The 20,589-nt window shown below is 45.8% G+C and overlaps 1 non-coding gene across 1 annotated transcript; it reads right to left on the reverse strand.

Annotated features, from left to right (window-relative positions):
- Positions 1–12,587: 12,587 nt before the first annotated feature.
- Positions 12,588–12,691, reverse strand: LOC126938192 (small nucleolar RNA U13). Its single transcript, XR_007720015.1, has one exon. It is a non-coding gene; the product is annotated as a small nucleolar RNA U13 (small nucleolar RNA).
- Positions 12,692–20,589: the final 7,898 nt, after the last annotated feature.

Here is a 20,589-nt window from a genome sequence, read left to right on the forward strand (position 1 = left end):
AAGACAAACACTTTTATGCCTCAACTGTAATCAGGGAATGACTCCAGCACCTGGGATAGGGTTTTAAAAGCAACATAATTTTTTCCATTTCCAGTTCCAGTTGTTATATGACAATGCTTTGAAAGGTATATTTTTATTATCATAATAAAAGAACACATAACGGTTAGTAAGTTGTGCCCACACACTTAATAAAACCCTAAGGACTTTATTCATTCACCCAAGGGCCAGGCAGTGTACTGGGTATTGAGTTTATGAGGACACCAAAGACATCCCAGGGGCCCAGGGAACTAAAATGTCCAAATCTGATATTCTGCTTAGTTGGGAGAGGCGAGAGCTGGCCTCACAAGCAGGCACAGTGCAAATCCCTTCCCAGGGATGAAAAGGACCCAGAGGTTCCACACATGGCACCCCTCACTCGGTCCTCTATACAATCTTTTCCAGAGCCCCTGACAGGCCACTGTTCACACACCTCCAGGGACCATTACTTCCCAAGACTGCCAACTGTATCTTCAGCTGCTTCTACCTGCTACAAATTCTGCCTTTTGCTGAAAGGGAATGAGCCTCCCTGTAACTTCCACCAAACAGGCCTTGCCTTTGTCCTGTGAGGAACTAGTTTTCTGAGGACCTAAGAGAGAACGTTGTGGGGGAGGGGTGTCTTGTAAGAGAAAGACAAAGCCAAGAGGAAAGGAAAGGCACTAAAACTGTCCTTCCCAATTTATGGAGTGGCGAGACCATTTCCTATCCCCACTCATAATTCTTAAGCATATCAGTGGAACATCATCTTGCCCATTCTGCCCTGGCACACGCTGAGATCCTCGTAAATCCCAGCTCCTGCCGAAGACCCAAAATGCATTGTCTATGGGATCCTATACAAGAGAGCTGGTTGCTATGGTAACAACTGGAGGTAAATTTCCTAGCACCCCCAACTAAACTATTAATCAGAAAGATGAGGAAAGAGCCAGGGTGGTCAATAAATGAGGGAAGAAATCGGCTCCTACTGGGAAGCACACAGAGCAGGGCCACCCACCCCACCCCCACCCCCACTGAGGCCTCACTCATCCCTCCCTTTGATCTTCCGATGCAGGAAGAGAAGCAGCCAGAGCCTGAGGGGAAAGCTGCCTCCATTCTCCTCTCCAGCTCTTTGTTTCTCATCCTGGTGGAGTCAGAGAGGTTCCCAAGTGGAAGCTGCACCTGGCAGTGAGGGCCCCAGTTAGCAGGAACATCAAAGGTAGAAATGCTGGAACCTGAAAAAAAGAATGCTCTGGCCAGCTTGAAAGAAGCGTTCTACTGAAGTGTGGTGATAAATCCAGATTAGAATCAGCATTGATGGATCATAGAAGGATTAAAGTGACAGGGTCCCAAATCTTAACAAAAAGTTTGCAGATTTGTTTGCTTGGGTTTTTTCCAAGGACTTTATCTTCCTTGTTTTAATGTTTATCCTTGGCTGTCTTAATAAGGAGTGGTATGGAAAACCCTGGTGATGCCTCCTCCAAGTGAACTAGATCCACCATGCAGCCCTCTGCTGCTGTGGGGGGAGGGGGTGGGCAGCTTGCTCTAATTATAGGAAACACTCCTGGGAGAAAACACACCCTTTGCACACAGAATCCTGCAAAGGGAATGTACATTCCTCTCTATTCTTTTGTACAATCTCTCCCAGGTTGCTTTTTAGGTGGCATTGTGCCTCCCTTGCTCCCCACTTCTCTTGTCCAAGGATGCCATGCTTGGTTAGGCCCACCTTTCTCACAGAAGGAAAAATGGGGGATTGTCAGGAAAGGGTCCTAGGTTAGGCTTTGTGTGAAAGCCCATCACTCCTAGTAACACTGTGACTTTGACCTCAATTGGCCCAGGCTCTTCCTGTTCCTCGAGGACAGGAAAGAAAGTGCACTGGAGAAGATCAGCCCTGGCTTCACTGCAAACTCATCATAGGACCTTGGGCAAAGCCCTTCCTGTGTCTGGGCCTCAGTTTGCCAAACGGTGCAAGAAAGAGCCTCAAAGACTGTAACAGAGGCCAGCTCCAAAGGCCTCTTTGGTACTCTCTGGCTCTAAAATTAAAGTTTCTCAAGTGAGAAAAGAGGAAAGGAAGGAGATGAGAGGGTAGAAGGGAGCTTTCCACCCTGGAGGCATGAGGCAGAGGTGGAGAAGCTGAATTAAAGCCATAAAGAGAAAATAGGGCGGCACCGGCCTGTCTCCCCCACCACACACACAAAGGATCCTGCACGCAGGTCCTTAGGAAAAGCCACTGGCTGCATAAGCCGCTTTGGCTGCTGCCGCTGTTAAGGAAGCATCTCCAGAGAACTGTTTCTAGTCTGCCTGAGCAGGGAGAGCCTTGAAGGGCCCTGGAGAAGGGAACGGACTGAGCTGGGGTTTCACAGTGAGCAGGTGGGAGAGGCAGGACTTGCAAGCACCCTGGCCTCCCGCCTGCAGACTTATGCAGTCTCTACTGCCCCATGGCCAAATATTCTTGCACTGTCTTCCTTGGATCTTTCCTGTGATTTGTGCACATACTGCAGTGAAAATGGCAGAGAGAGATCCTGCAGGGATTGGTAATTTTTCACCACGGGTGGCACTGAGACTTCCCTGCTCCCTGGAGGAGGGAAATGAAGAGTTGATTAAGTACTCGAAACATCCCTGCCTGTGTACTATTTAATAAGCGCCTCGCCTGTCTCTCAGCCATAGAGCAGACATTTGGTTCGCTAATCCAATTTGGCAAGCCTCTCCCAGGCTGCGAACGCTAGCTGCTGGGCGCCATTTTGTTTGATGTGTTAGGAATCAATGCGGGCTCCCAGCACTCGCTCGCACTACTGCTTGACTCATTACTAACGAGACCTCTCCCTTGCACAAGTCACCGACAGAGAACCCCTCCATGTTCCAAGAAGCTCTGAGGACCTGGTGATCATCCAGTCATCCCCCTGATTCTCTTAGCAAGGAATCTGAATAAATCAGCAAAAGCAGGTGTGGGACTGCAAAATATTTGCTTCCCCAACTGTGATCCAAGCTATGTTTTCCACTTAGCAGGAGGAAGTCTGTAAGAAGGACAATATTTTAGCATCTTCCGTAAAAACCACAGTAATGGTATTTTCATTTTGATATGTGATATCTCTTATTCAGATGCAGAATTAGTGCTCGGCGCATCTGTTTCTTTCAACCAACAAGAGCTCTGTGAATTAGTAGGGTTTCTCTTTGCCATGGCCACCAGGAAGCTCGGATATAAATGCTGGTTGATAGTTTGAGATGCAGGCATATTTCTGCCCACTTAGTGAGCTTTCTCACCTCCTTTTTAATAAACATTTTAAAGTATTATATCATATGTGTTCCTTTAAAAAAATGAATGTGAATTTATCATTTTTCACCACAAACTTGCCTTAAGCTGTTGGAAAGTTCCTTTCTTTCCTTTTTATAGAGAACACTCTTGGAAAAGGGAGATAGAGTGAATGTTTATTTTTTGCCTCCATAATATTAGCTCCTCACAAGCGACAACCAGGATCTTCTTATGAGGTCCAGGTACCTCACTCTTAGTCTAATTGTTCTGGGCACTTTTCTACTCTCTGACCCATGAGAGGTTTGTACTTCTTGGGCCATGGCGATAGGGTTTGAGTGACACCTTAAACCCTCTCATTGAGTGGTTCAATGAGAGCAAAAGTCAGAATTTCTGCTGGAAAATGCTGGGAAAAGATTTCTATCCTTTTCTACAGGGTCTGAACTTAAAAGGACATAGGCTTAGGGACTGCTAAAAGCCATTTTGTGACCAAAAGGGAAAAGCCTGTCTGAGAATGAGTCAACCTTGAGGAGGAGGAACTGAGAGACAGAAACAGAAGTGCATCCTGACATTACTTGAGCACCTATATCAAGCTATTCCTGAAGTTTGATAGTGCAGGGATGTGAGCCAATACACTGACTTTGGGTCTGGTTTCCAGTGACGTACAGCTAAAAGAGTCCTGATAGTTTCTAGAGGTCAGCAAGGGATTCACTGCACCTCTGCCTCCAAGTCATCCTATCCCAAGCCCCCTCCTCAGGAGACCCTGTGACCAGTCTGGTATCCTCCCCAGGTAGGCAAAGATAGTCATGGTGGCACTAAAAGCCTCTTTAATGTCCTGATACAAGTGGGATCGGTCCTTTTTTTTTTTTTTTTTTTTTTTTTTTGAGGTGGGGTATCACTGTCACCCAGACTGGAGTGCAGTGGCGCGATCTCCACTCACTGCAACCTTTGCCTGGGTTCAAGCAATTCTCCAGCCTCAGCCTCCCGAGTAGCTGGGACAGGTGCATGCCACCACGCCTGGCTAATTTTTGTATTTTAGTAGAGATGAGCTTTCACTATGTTGGCCAGGCTGGTCTCAAACTTCTGACTTCAGGTGATCCACACACCTCAGCCTCTCAAAGTGCTGGGATTACAGGAGTTAGCCACCGTGCCCAGTCCAGTCTTTTGTTGATGATCTCTAGGCTTATGTCTGCTGATGGCTTCTGAGTCTATCTCCAGGTGGGGTCTCTCTACAGTTCCTCACCTGGTGCCTCTTGGCACCTTAGCCTTAGCATCTCCCACCACTGTGAAGGCACCTCTGTCCATGGCATCTCTTCTAACTCCGTTCTGTCACCAACAAATTGATCACCAAGGCCAAGCAGACATCTACCAGATGTCTCTCGAATCCACTTCTGCTTCTAGTTTTCACTATTTCAGCTTCGACTCAGGTCAAACACTGGTCTCCACACGGAAGCCTCTCCTCCAACTTACTCTCCACGCCTCCATCTGACAACTCCTCAAGTGCTGCCCTTACCTCACAGCTTCCCTGCTCATAACCCTCAAGGGCTCCCTCCCACCAAACCCCCCATCTGGAATTCAAGACCCTCATGATCTGACCCCAAACTGTGGAGACTGTAGCAAAAAGCACATCTTTTCCCACAAATAGTTCACTTCTCTTCTGCCATATTTTTGTTTACATGGTTTTAATTCCCTCTGTTTCTACTACTGAACTCCTACACATCTGTCAAAACCCAGCTCCAATGCCCCTCCTCTAAGAAAACTTTCTAATTATCCCCCTTTCACCTTAACAGTGGAATTGTACATTCCCACAGACCTAGAAAAATTACTTTATAAAATCACAGAGGCCCACTCTGACAATTTCAGGGCCCAGGACAAGTGAAAGAGAGCTCTTGCAGCCCACAGTGCCTATTCTCTTCTCTTCCACCCTCCCCACAACTCCATCCTGCAATGTGAGGGGTCTTGTGCACACAAGCAAGGACCTTCAAGCCCTCACGTCCAAGCTTCACCCCACACCCCCAACAGCCCCTTGCCAACTGCCCCAGTCACTCTTTGGCCATCCCTTGAGGTTGGGGCACCATGGCATGGGAGAAGAGGCCAACACAGGTCCTGGAAGCAGGCTTGGTCCCTTTGAGCAGTAAATCCCAGGGTTGAGAGTACAGGAGTGAGGTCCAGAGAGTGTGTGGGTGGGCCCTCTCCCCTGTGGGACGGGCAGAGCTGGGCCCTCTACAGTCAAGCTGTCCCATATCAGTGTGCACGTTCATGGGGAGCTCCTGCAAGTCTAACAAGCCCCCAGGGCACGAGGCGACTGCCAGGCAGCAGCCCACGCCAGGAATAGCAAGGGTCTGAACATGAGACCCGGGTCCAAGGGTGGATGGCGACATCAACCATGTGGGGTCTTCTTTGTTACATAATGGGTAAAATAAACTTGGAGCTGCAATTCTCCAGAATGAAGCTCAAAAATAGTAAGTTCACAGCAAGGGCGTCTTGGTCTCAAAGCTGTGCTGAGCTTTGCTGTTACAACTCGATCTCGCTTATGGATTCTCCAGCAGCCCAGAGAGGCTGTGACTTGGCAGGTTGGTACATACGGGGCCTCCTGCCTCTACTTCCAGGCCCTTTGTCTGCCTGGTGCTGTGAAGACTGACCAGACCCCATGGAGCAAGTATTAGAAAGAAATCAGGCCATTTCCTGGGTACATGACTCTGCCAGTGAAAACGAGCCTCCGTGTCACCCCCATAGAGCCAGGACCACCCACAGTAGAATCGTAAGGATGTCTCCCCAGGGGTCTTTGCTTACCCTGCACCATCTCTCCTGGATCTCATTGTATGTCTGCTTGAATTGAGGAGTTCCAGACCAGCTTGGGCAACATAGCAAGACTTTGTCTCTACTTAAAAAAAAAAAAAAAACTTAGACATGGTGGTGTTCATCTATCATCCCAGCTACCGGGAGGCTGAGGCAGCAAGATTACTTGAGCCCAGGAGTTGAGGTTGCAGCGAGCTATGATCATGCCACCACACTCCAGCCTGGGTGACAGAGAAACACCTTGTCTCAAAAGCAATAAGATAATTTTTAAAAAATGTATGCCCTCCCTAACTACTCAACCTCCTTCTCCCTCAGCAATCTCAGACACAGTTGGGCCTCCTCCCAACTATTTGGCCCCCAGGCAAAAAAAAATCTGGCATGAAGTTTGAGAAGTGGAGGAGGGGTAGGAGAAGGCAGAGTTTCCTTCCTTCTTTGTTGTGCCAGGAGTCTTAATCACCCCCTTAAGTTTAAAAATATATATATATTTTTTTTTTTTTTTTCTTTTTCTTTTTTGCCTTAGAGTCACTGATCATCAGGACTGAAAGTGCCCTAGTACAATTCTCTCACTTTAATGATGGGGAAACTGAGGCCCAGAGAGGGTAGTAGCTTGCCTGAAGTCCCACAGCAAGTTGGTATGGAGCCATGACTAGGACGCAGGTCTCCTCACTCCAGTCCAGTTCTTGTTCTGCCCCACACTGGCTCTTTGCTAAACTCACCCCTTGCCCCATGTGGCATAGAACAGACCTCACCCTCTTACTACCTGGGTGAGTTTACAAAAGCCACTTACTCTATCTGAGATTCAGTTTCCTTACTGCTCAGAGGGGAAGAGCAATTCTTACCTGCTGGAGTCATGCAGGTAGAGGAGCCAGCACAGGGCCCAGAATGTGGGAGGTGGTTGAGCCCAGTGTGGGTCCTTTTATTTGCCCATTATAAGCATGACAAGGAAAGAAATGGTCCTCAGATTAGCTTCCTACGGCTGCTGCAACAGCTTGTCACAGAGTGTGAACAGCCTGGAGTCTGTATGAATCTGCAGCAACTACAGATTCTTAGCCTCCTCCGAGGAAAGAATTTGTCCAAGAGGAGGCTAAGAATCTGTCCAAGGGGCATAAGGCTGAGTGAGAGATGGAGGCAAGTTTTTGAGCAGGAGTGAGTTTATTAAAAAGTTTTAGAGCAGAAGGCCAGGTGTGGTGGCTCACTCCTCTAATCTCAGCACTTTGGGAGGCTGAGATGGGGGGTTCGCTTGAGGCCAGGAGTACCAGTGTGGTCAACATAGCGAGATCTCTTAAAAAACAAACAAAAATGTTTTAGAGCAGGAACAAAAGGAAGTAAAGTACACTTGGAAGAGAACCAATTTGGTGACTTGAGGAATCCAAGTGGGCTGCCTGACCTTTGATCTCTGACCTTGTTTATACGTTGTCATGCTTCCCGGGGGTTGTATCTCTCCTTCCTTGATTTTCCCTGGTGCAGGCCGTCTGCACGCATAGTGGCCTGCCAGCACTTGGGAGGGGCCGTATGCACAGTGTGGTTACTAAAATTGTACGCATGCTCGCTCGAGGTGTTTTTCCCTTACCAGTTGAGAGTTCTCAGAGGAAGGTCCCATGTCAGTTAAACTCTGCCATTTTACCTCTTAGTGTACATGCTTGAGCCACTTGCCGCAACCTTTTTTTTTTTTTTTTTTGAGACGGAGTCTTGCTCCGTTGCCCAGGCTGAGATGCAGTGGCGCGATCTCGGCTCACTGAAACCTCCGCCTCCTGGGTTCAAGCAATTCTCCTGTCTCAGCCTCCTGACTAGCTGTGACTACAGGCGCCTGCCACTACACCCAGCTAATTTTTGTATTTTTAGTAGAGACGGGGGTTTCACCTTGTTGGTCATGCTGGTCTCAAACTCCTGACCTCAGGTGATCCACCTACCTCAGCCTGCCAAAGTGCTGGGATTACAGGCATGAGCACCGCACCTGGCCACTTGCCCGATCTTATTGGGAAGTGACTGATTACCAGCTTCAGGTGTTTTCTATCTATTGGAAGCTTGCCTTTGCCTGGCACCAGCTACAACCAATTATTATTTGAGAGAGACAGTGAAACAACCAGCTGACCGTCACCTGATCATCACCTGACATTCCTGGTGGGTGTGTGGAGCCTCTCCCGCCCTGCTCATGTCTGCCTAACTACCTATTCTAGCAAGAGGAACTTAAAACAACACAGATTTCTTATCTTACAGCTCTGGAGTCAGATGTCCAAAATGTGTCTCATGGAGCTAAAATATAGGTGTCAGTGTAATGGCCCAAAGGGTTCACCTTGCCCACTGCCTAGACAGAGCCCATTTCTCAAGACAGGGAAATTGCAATAGAGAACAAGTAATTCACGCAGAGCCAGCTGTGCAGGAGACCAGAGTTTTATTATTACTCAAATCAGTCTCCCGAGCATTTGAGGAGCAGAGTTTTTAAGGACAATTTGGTGGGTTGGGGGAGGCCAGTGAGCCAGGAGTGCTGATTGGTCAGAGATGAAATCATAAGGAGTCAAAACTGGCTTCTTGCACTGAGTCAGTTCCCTGGTGGGGGCCACAAGATCAGGTGAACCAGTTTATTGATCTGGGTGGTGCCCCCCTATCCATCAAGTGCAGCATTTGCAAAGTATCTCAAGCACTGACCTTAGGAGCAGTTTAGGGAGGGTCAGAATCTTGTAGCCTCCAGTTGCGTGACTCCTAAACCATAATTTCTAATCTTGTGGCTAACGTTAGTCCTACAAAGGCAGTCTAGTCCCCAGGCAAGAAGAGATGTGCTTTGGGAAAGGGTTGTTGTGGTCTTTGTTTTAAACTGTAAACCATAAACTGAGTTTCTCCCAAAGTTAGTTCAGCCTGCACCCAGGAAAGAACAAGGACAGCTTGGAGGTTAAAAACAAGATGGAGTTGATTAAGTTAGCTCTCTTTCTCTGTCTCAGTCGTAATTTTGCAAAGGCGGTTTCATTAGTAGGCCTGGGTCCCTTTCTGGAGGCTCTAGGGGTGAATCCATTTTCATGCCCTTTCCAGGTCCTAGAACCACCCACACTCCTTGGCTTGGGGTTCTCTCCCATCTTGAAAGCCAGCGGTGGCGGCAAGTCTCCCACACATCACCTCACTCTGACTCTCCTCTTTTACTTATAAGGACCCTTGTGATTCCACTGGGCCCCCCTAGATACTCCAAAATAATCTCTCCTTCTCAAGACCAGAGGATTAGCAACCTTAATTCCATCTGCAGCCTCCATTCTCCTTTGCCGTGGAATGTAACATATTCACAGGTTCTGAGGTTTAGGATGTGGAGAGCTATTATTCTGCCTATCACAGAATAGGCAGAAAAATTATTTTGGGGCTTGGGGCGTCTGAGGAAAATCAAGGCTTCACTTCCAGAAAAATGTACATGAAAAATTGTGGCATATAATCTCAGGGGATTCACTGGCACCCATTCATGGACCCCAGCTACGAACTCTTGAACTAAAAGGATAATGTGGGTCCTCCACCCTGCATGACATTTGTCATAGATTTATTAGTTGTGCACTCCCATGTGTACATATGCACACATGTGTGCATGAATCTACTTGTCGTGTATGCTGACTTATCCAGATACACGCACCTGCATACACATGTACCTGCCACACCATTTTCCTACAGAAATAGCAAGACTTTCTTTGGCTTCTCTTTGTGTGAGATGCAGCCAGGAAGGCACAGAAAAAAAGTCTTCCCCTGCCTTTGCCTTTCCATCCAGCTCATTTCTCCCCGACCCCAAGGCCTGTGGGTCCACGGGCCCTCTGGGCTTGTCCCTCTGCCTGACTGATCTTCATCAGCGGCCCTGGTAGATCTGACATGGTGAGTGCGGACCGGCCCTGGCTGGCAGGTGCCCTGTTGCTTGTTTTGCTGCAGCATGTTTGGCTTGCAGAGCAGCTTGGGGTGCTACTCTGCACTTGCATTTTCAGAGTGGTGTCCTTTTAGGGTTCCTGGCCCTCACACCTGTGAATTCAGAGCCAGAAATGCAGTCAACAGAGGCTAGTCACAAGGAAGACAAAAGGGTTAACTGCATCATGCACCTGCATGGACAAGAACACTCACTTCTAGGGCCACCATCCACCCCCACTCCCCCACGGCCGCCTGTGCATCTCCAGGACGGCAGGTCCCAGAAAAGAGGAAGTCACAGGGAAAAGAGTGGCCTAGCTCCTACCTCAGCAGGACAGAGATACACCATTGCCCCCAGCCCACCTCCCACAGATGCCCTCCTCTCACCCCCGCCATGCCAGGCTCCTCTGAGAGCCCCGCTTCTTCCCCAGCCTGTGGGATAAGCCGTCAGTCACTATTTACCTTGCTTGAGTCCTGCTGCTTGATCAGGTAGCAGACGCTCCAAGTCCCAGGGGCAGAGAGGAGAGAGGGAGGATCACTGTGGTCTAGCCTCAGGTGAAATATTGAAAAACTCTATCATGCTTCTGAGCCTACAAAAGGCAACTTCTTGCTGAAATATCTCCAGTAACTGATTATGTTAAGAGAGTGTATCTCTCCTTTCCAGCCTTGAGCCATTCACTCAAAAATCTGCTTTCCTTGATTATATTACCTTTGAAAGGGACAGGGTCTAAGACAGGAGGGAAACTAACTGAGCCACCCAGAGGGGGATCCCTGTAGCTGGTGAAGGGTCTGGTGGGGCCTGCACCTTCCCAGAGAAAAATGCTGCTCTCTGATCTATGAGGAATGCAGTAAGCCCTTCTGGCAGCTCTTCAGAGGACAGTCTACAACCAGTTGGCGACAATGACCTTCCACGCATGCATGGAGGAGGAGCAGTGAGGCAGGTGGCATCTGGTCTCTCTCCCCTCCCCACCTCACTGCTCATGCCAGTTAGCTGTGACAACCACTGGGCTCAAGGATAATGACATGCTCCTGGAGGTGTGGCTTGGGGAGCACTGAGGAGCCACCTAGGACTTCCTACTCTCACTCTCTTCATCCAGGCTATTGCAGCTCTGGCCGGCAGTGACATAAGGGAAATGGGGGCTCCCAGCTCGACATGGAGGCGTGGCAGGGAGGACCTAGATGTTGGGAGAAGGGAAAGGAGGCTGGGAGAAGGTCACTGCCAGAGAGAGAGAGAATAGGAGGAGAGGGCAGTGTAGCGGAGACTACTCGCAGCCAACCTGATCATGATTCCCCTGCTTCCTGGTTTTCCAGGAGTTGACAGTGTGCCCAGGCTCCACTGCAGCCAGCAGCAGCCACAAGATACAGTTAAGGCCAAGGTGATGTAAGCAGAAGCCATTTGAGGGGAGTTTCCAGAGAGCCTTTTTAGTACTGTCTGTCCTTAGACTCTGCTCTGGGCCTCCTGCTTCAGAGGGCCTCACTCGAATGTCTCTCTCTCTCTCTCTCTCTCTCTGTCACACACACACACACACACACACACACACACACACACACACACAGCTATGGTTTGAATGTGTTCCCCAAAGCTCATGTATTGGAAACTTAATCCCCAACGCAGTGGTGTTGAGAGATGGGGCCTTTAAGAGGTGATTAGGTCGGAAGGACACTGCCTTCCAGAATGGGCTAATGTCACGGTCTTGAGTTATCAGGAGTGGGTTCCTGATAAGGAAAGGGGTGAGGCACCCCGTCGCCTTTCTCGCACACTCTCACGTCATCCTTCCATGTTAGGATGCACCAAAAATGCCCTCACCGGGGACAGCCCCTCCATCTCAGACTCACTAAGCCTCCAGAACTGTAAGAAACAAATTCTTTTCTTTATCAATCACCCAGTCTCAGGTATTCTGTTATAGAAACACAAAACAGACTAAGATGGCCACACACACACACACACACACACACACACATAAATATTTCCTAACAAACACAAAGGTGGTCTCTATCATCTGGGATCAGGTCCTCAACACAGACACAGTGCAATCCATACCCCAAATATTCATTCTTACCAACACCATGCAAGCCCAGGGATACACACATTCACAACTCTTGCCCCGCCCTTGAAACACTCTGAGCCTGGAAATTTTGCGTCTCTGTGCCTGAGGACATTGGAGGTGGTTGCTGCTCAGAAAGCAGGAAGGATTTGAATGGCAGAAGAGCTTAGATACTGGAAAAACACAAGTTGCTTGTTAATTCTTTCCCAGCAGATATCATGGGTTTAACATTCCTACACAACAAAGTAGCATTTCCCAGTTGTCCCAAACATCTATTTTCTTGCTTCTTCTCAAGTTCTAGCCCACTATTCTGAAGGTCCTCACCAATTACAGGGCATTCATAGCAATTGTATCTGGCAGCTGAAGAACATGTTGCCATATTCAACAACTCATACTGCTCTGAAATCCGCAATATGTAGGTCTAAGTAGAATTGCATGAAGAATGGTACGAAGTCTTTACACTGGCAATCACATAGATGTTGAATGGTAGAAGGTCAAGTTTTATTTTCACAGAAATGTTTAATAAGATTTATTTAAACGTGTTAAATAAAATTTAGCTTTATTTAAGTAATGTTAATATGCATGAATTAGAATTAGTATTTTACCTTTTTAAAAAAAATTTTTTATGTGAGATGGGTAACGTGCTGACATCGTACCAAGGTTCATGAGGGTGATATCTCACACATGCATGTGAACATGCAATCATCATGCTTGTGAACTACAAAAGAATCTTACCTTTTAATTTGTTAAATTATGACTTCTTTAGGAAAAGACTTCTCTAGAAGATATATACAAAAAATAATTTTAATTATTGAACTTCTTTAGGAAAAAACTTCTCTAGAAGATGTATACAAAAAATAATTTTAATTATTGAATTTCTATGTTCACTTTTTTTTTTTTTTTTGAGATGGAGTCTCACTCTGTCACCCAGGCTAAAGTGCAGTGGCACAATCTCAGCTCACTGCAACCTCCGCCTCCCAGGTTCAAGCAATTCTCCTACCTCAGTACTCCCGAGTAGCAGGGATTACAAGTGTATGCCACCACACCTGGCTAATTTTTGTATTTTTGATAGAGATGGGGTTTCAACATGTTGATCAGGCTGGTCTTGAACTCCTGACCTCAAGTGATCCACCTGCCTCAGCCTCCCAACGTGCTGAGATTACAGGTGTGAGCTGTCATGCACAGCCATCCATGTTCACTTTAACTGACACTTCTTAATGAAAATAGATTCAAATTTTGTATATTTTGACTACAATTACATTAAAAAAATACTTTAGATCAGGGGTTGGCAACTTTTTCTTAAAGACGCAGACAGTAAATATTTTAGGTTTGTTGACCATACAGTCCCAGTCACAGCTACTCAGCTCTGCCACTGTAACATGAAGACAGCCACGGACAACATGTAAAAGATGGAGCATGATTGTGTTCCTTTAAAATGTTTTAAACAAAAAACAGTTGACTGGACTGCAGGTTATGGTTGACCAATCCTTGCTTTAGACAAACAGTCCCCAACCTTTTTGGCACCCGGGACAGGTTTCCTGAAAGATAATTTTTCCGTAGACCATGGTTGTGGGGGAATCGTTTCAGGATGAAACTGTTCCACCTCATCAGGCATTAGATTCTCATGCAACCTAGATCCCTCGCATGCCCTGTTCAGGATAAGGTTCCCTTGCCTACGAGACTGTAATGCCTCAGCTGATCTGACAAGAGGTGGGGCTCATGCGGTAATGCTTGCTCACCTGCCGCTCACCTCCTGCTATGCGCCCCAGTTCCTAGCAGAGAGCTGGTCTGCACCTTGGGGCTTGGGGACCCCTGCTTTAGAGCATTGCTGTCAACAGAAGACAAGTTTGTGAAAATGTTGATATTAACATAATTATTGAATTTTGCTCAGATGATAGAAAAATAATGTATGGAATAAATACATCATGACTTTTGAATTATGTATACCTTGGTTTTATTATAATACCTTGGTCTCATTCAGACTTTGCCAGCTCATCAACAGAATCCCAGATATATTCAGTCATAATTAAATTCAATTGTCTTTGGTGCTTCGTGGCTTCCAATCATAGAAAAACTATAGCTCAATTCCACATTGAATTTGGGCGCAAGAGAAAAAAAGTATAGCTTGACATGTTTTTGCCTTTGTCATTTTGAGGGCAGGAAGATAAACATATATTACTTAGTAGCCTGTTGGCTTGAATTATAACTTTTAAATACATAAACATACAGTAGCTAGACCTCCCTTTGTACTCTTTTTTTTTTTTTTTTTTTTTTATTGAGAGACAGAGTCTCTTTCTGTAGCCCAGGCTGGAGTGCAGTGGTGTGATCTCAGCTCACTACAACCTCCGCCTCCTGGGTTCAAGCGATTCTCCTGCCTCAGCCTCCCGAGTAGCTGGGACTACAGGCATGTGCCACCATGCCCAGCTAATTTTTATATTTTTAGTAGAGACAGGGTTTCACTACGTTCCAGGTTGGTCTCAATCTCCTGACCTCGTGTTCTGCCCGCCTCAGCCTTCCGAAGTGCTGGGATTACAGGCATGAGCCACCGCACCCAGCCTTGTACTCTTATTGTGGGCCCTGCAAAAGGCAGGAGCAGCCTGAGCCCTTTAAGAGGGGACAGACTTGGCTGACTTCCCCTTTTGCCTTCTTCCTGCTGCCTCCTTCCCCTTCCCTGGGACAGAGATGTAACTGTCGGATTTTGGCTGCCCTCTTGTGACCATGAGGAAGAGGCCAAGTAAATGGCAGAAACTTAGGCTTGACCACCCCCGCAAAGTGCACCAAACCCAATTCAGAAACCACCCACCCCTGGACCCTTACCATTTGAGGAAAATGAATCACTATTTGGTTAAGTCATTAACCAAAATTAGGGTTTTCTGTTACAAGCAGCCAAACACAAATTCCAACAAGGGTATGGGGTATGTGACTCTCATCCCACTGCTTTTCTGATGCATCTCTCCCAGCTCCCAACACACTGATACATTCATTCATTCATTCATCCAATAAGCCTCCCCAAGGGTCTATTCTGGTCCAAGGCCTAGGATAGTGCTGGGCCTACCATGAGGAACTGGAAGAAATGTAGGGAGGGATTGTCATAAGGAGCTCACGGCCTCATAACAGAGACAAGATGGAAACGATCATAGATCCTTGCTTTACCTACAGTGTTAATTAGGACACAGGTCCAGATATGTCATCAGGAACCCAGGCTAACAGAGGCTTAAACAAAAGAGGAGATCATACACAAGAGAATACTCTTAATCCATAAAAAAAATTAAATCCTGTCATTTGCAACAACATGGATGGAACTGGAAGTTATTATGTTAAGTGAAATAAGCCAGGTACACGAAGATAAATATTGCATGTTCTCACTCATTTCTGGGAGCTAAAATGTTGAACTTGTGGAGGTAGAGAGTAGAATGATGGTAACTAGAGGCTGGGAAGAGTGGAGAGGAGGATAAAGTGGGGTTGGTTAATGAGTACAAACATATAGTTATGTAGAAGAAATAAGTTTTCGTTTGATAGCACAATAGAATGACTATGGTGAACAGTAATTTATTGCATATTTCAAATCAGCTAGATTTGAAATGTTTCCAACACAAAGAAATGATAAATGTTTGAAGTGATGAATATCTTAAAGACCCTAATTTGATCACTACACGGTGGATGCATGTTTCAAAATATCACATGTACCCCATAAACATATACAATGACTACATATAAATAAAAAAGAGAGTTAATTTATCTCAAGTGTAAAAGTCTGGGCTGGTATAGCAGCTGTAGCTCCGAGGTTGTCAGTGGTCCAATTGTAACTACCCAATTGGGTTCACCTTGCCTGCTGCCTAGAGAGAGCTGATTTATCTTTATCAAGTCGGGAACTGCAATAGAGAAAGAGTAATTCACGCAGAGCCAGCTGTGCAGGAGACCAGAGTTTTATTATTACTCAAATCAGTCTCCCGAGCATTTGGGGAGCAGAGTTTTTAAGGACAATTTGGTGGGTTGGGGGAAGCCAGTGAGCCGGGGGTGCTGATTGGTCAGAGGTGGAATCATAGTGAGTCAAAGCTGGCTTCTTGCACTGAGTCAGTTCCCGGGCTGGGGCCACAGGATCAAATGAGGCAGTTTATTGATCTGGGTGGTGCCCCCCTATCCATCAAGTGCAGCATTTGCAAAGTGTCTCAAGTACCGACCTTAGCAGCAGTTTAGGGAGGGTCATAATCTTGTAGCCTCCAGTTGCGTGACTCCTAAACCGTAATTTCTAATCTCGTGGCTAATATTAGTCCTACAAAGGCAGTCTAGTCCCCAGGCAAAAAGGAGGTCTGCTTTGGGAAAGGGCTGTTACTGTCTTTGTTTTAAACTATAAACTATAAACTGAGTTTCCCCCAAAGTTAGTTCAGCCTGCGCCCAGGAAAAAACAAGGACAGCTTGGAGATTAGAAGCAAGATGGCATTGGTTAAGTTAGAGCTCTTTCACGGTCTCAGTCATAATTTTGCAAAGGCCGTTTCACAGTCTTCTTCCTTGTTGCTCTTGGTCACACCGGAGTTCTGTGGCCCACCTGGTCCAGGATGCCTCACCATGTGTCCACATTCCAGCCAGTGGGAAGGGGCAGAGGAGAACACGCCCCCTCCCCAAGTTGGACACAGCTTACTCCCACCTCCCACTGGGCACAAGTTAATTACAGAACCGTAAGTAGCTCCAGGGACACGTGGGAAAAGTGGTCTTTCCTCTGCTCAGTCTCGTGCTCAGAAAAATACTTAGGCTTGTAATACTACAGATGAAAGGAAAACCAGCCATTTTTATTACCCTTCCTAAAACTTTCCTGAACCACCAATGTAACGAACTTAGATGTGTAGGCGCCTCACTTCTGGCATCCCATTCCTAACAAGACACTGGTATTTCCTATATTCACCCCCCATGCCCTATTACCAATTAACTGTCTTTTGAAAATTTCATTAACGTTTTATTTATTTCCATGTATTGCACACACACACACACACACACGCGCGCGCACGCGCGCAACAAAATATAAAACACTGTTTTTATCACTTAAGTGGAGTTACCTGCTAAGCGATGGGAATGAAACCGCCTTTGCAAAATGACTGAGACAATGAAAGAGATTTAACTTAATTGACTCCACTTGCTTCTAACCTCCAAGCTGTCCTTGTTCATTCCTGGGCGTAGGCTGAATTAACTTTGGGATAAACTTAGTTTATAGTTTAAACAAAGACAGTAACGGTCCTTCCCAAAGCAGACCTTCTTCTTGCCTGGGGACTAGACTGCGTTTGTAGGACTAGCCACAAGATTAGGAATTATGGTTTAGGAGTCATGCAGCTGGAGGTGACAAGATTCTGACCCTCCCTGAACGGCCCCTAAGATCTGTACTTGAGATATTTTGCAGACCCTGCACTTGATGGATCATCTGGCCCCACCCAAATCAGTAAACTGGCTCATCTGATCGTGTGGCCCCCGACCCGGGAACTGACTCAGCACAAGAAGACAGTTTCAACTCCCTGTGATTTCATCTCTGACCAATCAGCACTCCTGGCTCCACTGACCTCCCCCTGCCCACCAAGTTATCCTTAAAAACTCTGCTCCCCAAATGCTCGGGGAGACTGATTTGAGTAATAATAAAACTCTGGTTTCCCACACAGCCTGCTTTGCGTAAATTGCTCTTTCTCTATTGCAATTCCCCTGTCTTGATGAATCGAGTCTGTGTAGGCAGCAGGCAAGGTGAACCCCTTGGGCAGTTACAGGAATTGAGAACGCCAAACTTCAGTGGGAATTGAACACTGGGCCTTCTGCTAGGTTCACTGGCTAGCTCTGAATCTTGGTTCAGGAAACTGGCCTCACAACTCAGGATTCCAATCCATGGCCTTTCAGGTCTTCAGAAGGAGCTAAAGCTGTGTGTTTATTGTTAAGCCTGTGAATCATAAATTTTTGAACCTGAGTGAGTGTTATGATAGACATCTGAGTGAAGCAGTCCATTTTGATGTGGCTGTTTTCATTCAAAGGACATGTTAACATGGTACTTTTAACCCAGGTCATTTGGGGCTATATCAAAATGTAAAAACTGTTTTCTGGGCAAGCCACCTTTAGTCCTGCCCTCTTTCCCAGCTTCAATCCACTGCTTGCTCTACTCCCCCCACGCTATTGTCATTCAGCTGCAAAATTTATGGCCTTAGCAAATCGCCCATAATAAATGGGCTCTAGTAAAAGATCTGTAAATCCGCCATTCCTCTCCCAAGGGAAATTTAATAAAAACGAACTCAGATAAAAACACTCATTAAGAATTGCAACAAAGATTGATACAGTGTTTAACTTATAATTAATACATGTCTTTCTCTAGGATATTTGAAAATATTTTATTCTCATGATTTTTGACCAGTATCGAAGTGGTTCCACCAGTTCTCACATTTTAATAATGCCTGTGGTGTGTCTTTTCTTTGTACAAAAAGATTATATTTGAGGTTTCTTTTGGGTTGGTCCTTGGACTGGCAAATTTCCAAATGGCTTTGACTGAGCCATTTGGAAAGGTAATTCTTAGCCATTACCTTTCATTTTCCTTTCACTAGCTGACCTAACATGGGTAGAAATAATGAGGTTTTGTGAGGTTTATTTTTGACAACTTTGGTGGCTTTAAATACGTATCTTTGACCCAATTTTTAAATGGTTGTAGATTTTAAGGTATATTATCTACTAACACATCAAATGGAACCTCTGGGTCTTTAGTTGTCACAAACAGAATCACTTGAGCTGTAAGGAAGAACTTAAACCACTTCCGTTTGGTGTTTTTAACTCTTCATTGACTAATTTCTTTTTTCTTTTTCTTTTCTTTTTTTTTTTTTTTTTTTTTTTTTTTGAGACAGAGTCTTGCTCTGTTGCCCAGGCTGGAGTGCAGTGGCACCATCTCGACTCACTGCAGCCTCCACCTCCCAGACTCAAGTGATTCTCCTCCCTGAGTATCAAGTGATACTCAGCCTCCCAAGTAGCTGGGATTACAGGCATGTACTACCATGACCTGCTAATTTTTGTATTTTTTTTTTTTAGTAGAAGAGGAGTTTTGCCATGTTGGCCAGACTGGTCTCGAATGCCTAGCCTCAGGTGATCCACCTGCTTTGGCCTCCCACAGCGCTGGGATTACAGGCATGAGCCACCACACCCAGCCTCTTTGGCTAATTTCTTTTACAGTTTCTTTCTTTCTTTCTTTTTTTTTTTACTAAATGGGGAAAAAGAAGACTGAATAGGTAGCATATAATCTATCCTGCTTCTAATCCATCACCACAGTTGGCTCAGTTTCCTCATCTATAACAGGGAATAATAATGGTACATAATTCACAGGGTTTGAGCACTCAACTAAGATGCATAAAGTGCATAGCACAGTGCCTCGCACATAATAAATGGTCATTAAATGATAGCTGTTGTTGTATTATTGTTATTCTTTAGCACAACATTAAATCCTAAATATCTTCCTCCAAAAGGGATTAAATTATGATTTAATTTTACGATTTGGTTTTTGAGGACAGGCTCTGAAACTGGCATAATGAAAATGGTGCCTTCACAATGGAGAAAATTGGAGGAGAAGATTAAAATTAAATCAACAATAGTGTGATGGGTTGACATCAGGAATGTAGATGACATTCCTGATAGAGCACATGGAAAGCACCCAGCATCATTTCTGTGTAATTCCTGCCAAACCTCATGTTGAAATTTTATCCCCAACATTGGAGGTGGGTCCTAATGGGAGGTGGTTAGGTCATAGAGGTGGATCCTTCATGAACGGCTTCATGAGGTTCTAGCCTCAGGTGATCCACCTGCTTTGGCCTCCCACAGCGCTGGGATTACAGGCATGAGCCACCACACCCAGCCTCTTTGGCTAATTTCTTTTACAGTTTCTTTCTTTCTTTTTTTTTTTTTTTTTTTACTAAATGGGGAAAAAGAAGACTGAATAGGTAGCATATAATCTCTCCTGCTTCTAATCCATCACCACAGTTGGCTCAGTTTCCTCATCTATAACAGGGAATAATAATGGTACATAATTCACAGGGTTTGAGCACTCAACTAAGATGCATAAAGTGCAATAGTAAGTTTTCACTCTACAGTCCCTACCAGAACTGGTTGTTAAAGAGAGCCTGGCACCTCTCCCCACACTCCCTTGCTTCCTCTCAGGCCATGTGATCTCTGTACACTCAGGCTCCCCTTCTCCTTCTGCCATGAGGGGAAGCAGCTTGAGGCCCCCACCAGAAGCAGATGAGCTTCTTGTAGAGCCTGCACCATGTTTCCTGTACAGCCTGTAGAACCATAAGCCAAATAAATCTCCTTTCTTTGTAAATTACCCAGCCTTGGGTATTCCTTTTACCAATACAAACAAACTAAGACAGCTTCTCTAAGGATAAGTCTATCAAAGCAGCATAAAGAGCCATCCCAAACAGGTATGGCCTTTGTCCTATTGGTTTCTGTGTGGCACCCGTGCTAAGGAAATAAAAATGTCTTGTGTGAACAGGTTTCCAAACTACTGCCACAAATTTTCCTTTGACCTGTCGCTGTGACAAATTGCATTAATGTACTTATTCATAAAGAGCCACCTTTACATTCCTGTAGTAAAGCTGACTTGGTCATAATGTAGTATTATTTTAATAT

Source organism: Macaca thibetana, chromosome 15, assembly GCF_024542745.1.
Source record: "Macaca thibetana thibetana isolate TM-01 chromosome 15, ASM2454274v1, whole genome shotgun sequence".
Taxonomy (NCBI): domain Eukaryota; kingdom Metazoa; phylum Chordata; class Mammalia; order Primates; family Cercopithecidae; genus Macaca; species Macaca thibetana.